This window comes from Nyctereutes procyonoides, unplaced genomic scaffold (assembly GCF_905146905.1).
Source record: "Nyctereutes procyonoides isolate TBG_1078 unplaced genomic scaffold, NYPRO_anot_genome, whole genome shotgun sequence".
Lineage (NCBI taxonomy): Eukaryota > Metazoa > Chordata > Mammalia > Carnivora > Canidae > Nyctereutes > Nyctereutes procyonoides.
The window spans coordinates 50,893,728-50,896,255 of NW_026575046.1; the positions used below are offsets into that span (position 1 = coordinate 50,893,728).

General features: G+C 37.3%; 1 pseudogene; it reads right to left on the reverse strand.

The window, feature by feature from the left end:
- Positions 1-656: 656 nt before the first annotated feature.
- Positions 657-1,215, reverse strand: LOC129509813 (40S ribosomal protein S11-like; annotated as a pseudogene).
- Positions 1,216-2,528: the final 1,313 nt, after the last annotated feature.

The following is a 2,528-nucleotide window of genomic DNA, read 5'->3' on the forward strand; positions in this document are numbered from 1 at the left end:
AAAAACAAATAAATAAAGGAAATAAAAGGCAGACAGACCAGAAAGGAATAAATAACACTGTCAGCATTTGTAGATGATATGATTGCATATGTAAAAAGTCCAAATAACCTACAAAAACAAAACAAAAACCCTAGATCTAATACATGAATTCAGCAAGATCGTAGGACACAAGATAAACATAAACATGCAAAATTTAATTGTATTTCTGTATACTAGCAATGCACACATGGTTGATGAAATTGAAAATACAATAGTATTTAAAAGCACCTAAAAAAGAGAAATACGTAGGTATAAATTTAATAAAACATATATGGGATTTAAATCCTGAAAACTACAAAACACTGATGATAGAAATCAAAACAGTCTAAATAAATGGAGACATGCTCTCTTCATGGATTAGAAGACTCAGCATAGTAAAGAGGTCAGTTTGTCCCCAAATTAATGTATAAATTTAACACAATTACTACCAAAATCCAAGCAATGCTTTTTGTATGACAGATTATTCTAAATTTTATATGGAAGGGCAAAAGAACTAGAATAGATAATGGAATTTTATAAAAAGAAGAAGGAGGAGGAGGAGGGAAGGGGAAGAGGAAGAAGGAAAGGAAGAGAAAGGAGGGGGAGGAGGAGAGGAATTAGTCTATCTGATTTCAAGAATTATTATTATTTTTTTGACTGGGAAAATAGTTTTATTTTCTTCATGGGTGTAGACAGAAGTCTTGTCTCAGAACTCCTGGAACTGCTTCTTCGTGCCAGCAGCTTTTGTGACTTTGAGCACGTTGAAACGCACAGTCTTGCTCAAGTCAAGGGCCCGCACTCACCCACTGTGACAATGTCGCCGATCTGGACATCCCTGATGCAAGGATACAAGTGCACCAACATATTCTTGTGGCGTTTCTCAAAGCGGTTGTACTTTCAGATGTAGTGGAGGTAGTCTCGGCGGATGACAATAGTCTTCTGCATCCTCATTTTGGTCACCACACCAGACAAAATCCGCCCTCGGATGGAGACATTGCCAGTAGAGGGGCATTTCTTGTCAATATAGGTGCCCTCAATGGCCTCCTTGGGCATCTTGAAGCCCAGACCGGGCTTTTGTTTTTGTAGTACCACGGGAGCTTCTCCTTGCCAGTTTCTCCAAGCAGGACCCTCTTCTTATTTTGAAAGATGGTTGGCCACTTTTGGTAGGCACGCTCGGTCTGAATGTCTGCCATCTTCCCGGTCACCTGGAAAAAGGCTGATTTCAAGAATTATTATAGAGCTACAGTAATCAAGACTGTATGGGATTGATGGAGGGATAGACATAGATCTGTGGAGCAGAATAGAAGACCCAGAAATAGACCCAAACAAATCCACCCAACTGATTTTTGAGAAACAACAAAAACAATTTAATGGATTTCATTCAACACATGGTGCTAAAGTAATTGAACATCCATAGGCAAAGAAAGAGAGAGAGGAAGGTGAAAGGGAGGGAGAGAGGAAGATAGATCATGGACTTAAATATAAAATGTAAAACTGTAACAGTTTGGAAAAAAACAAAGAAGAAAATCTCCAGGGTCTAGAGCTAGCCAAGCATTTTTAGACTTAATGCCAAAGTCCAATCCATAAAAGGGAAATTGGATAAACTGGACCTCATTGAAATGTAAAAACTTTTTCTCCATGAAAGACCCTGTTAATAGGATGAAAAGACAAGTACAGACTAGGAGTAAATATTACAAACCACATATCCAACAAAGGACTGGTATCTCATATAATATATATATATATATATATATATATATATATGTGTGTGTGTGTATATATATACACTAGTATATGATATACGTACATTCATGTGTGTGTATGTGTGTGTGTGTTCTCAGAATATCTCAAATTCATTATGCTGCATGAAAAAAGCCAAACTCGAAAGGTTGCATACTCTATGGTTCCACTTATATGACTTTCTGAAAAAGGCAAAGGCAAAATTATATAGCTAGAAAATGGATCAGTGGTTGCTGGGAATGGGGTTAACTAAAAAAAGGGAATTTGGGGGGATGATGAAACTGTTTTATATATTGATTGTGGTAGTGATGGTTACATGATTGTATGCATTTGTCAAAGTTCATCAACTGTACATCTAAAAAGAGAATTCTTATAATATGTGAATTTAACCTCAGTAAACCTAACCAGAAAAACCTCTCAGAACTTACCAGTAAAATAATAACCTGTACATGAATGTTTATAGCAGCTTTGTTCATAAGACTCACAACTTGAAAACAACCCAGATACCCTTCCATAGACAATTGGTTAAACAGACTGGGGTCCACGCATTCCTTCCAAACCATCAGCAATAAGAAGGAACCACCTATGGATACCCTGATGAATCTCCAGAAAATTTTGCAGGGTGCAAAAAGTCAGTCCCAAAAGACTTCATGGTGTATGCTCCCATTTGTAACATATCTTTGGAATGAGAAATGTTATAAACAGGAAATAGTTTCTTGATTGCCAAGGGCTAAGGTAGGGTGGGGGTAGCAGGGACGAGAGTATAGCCA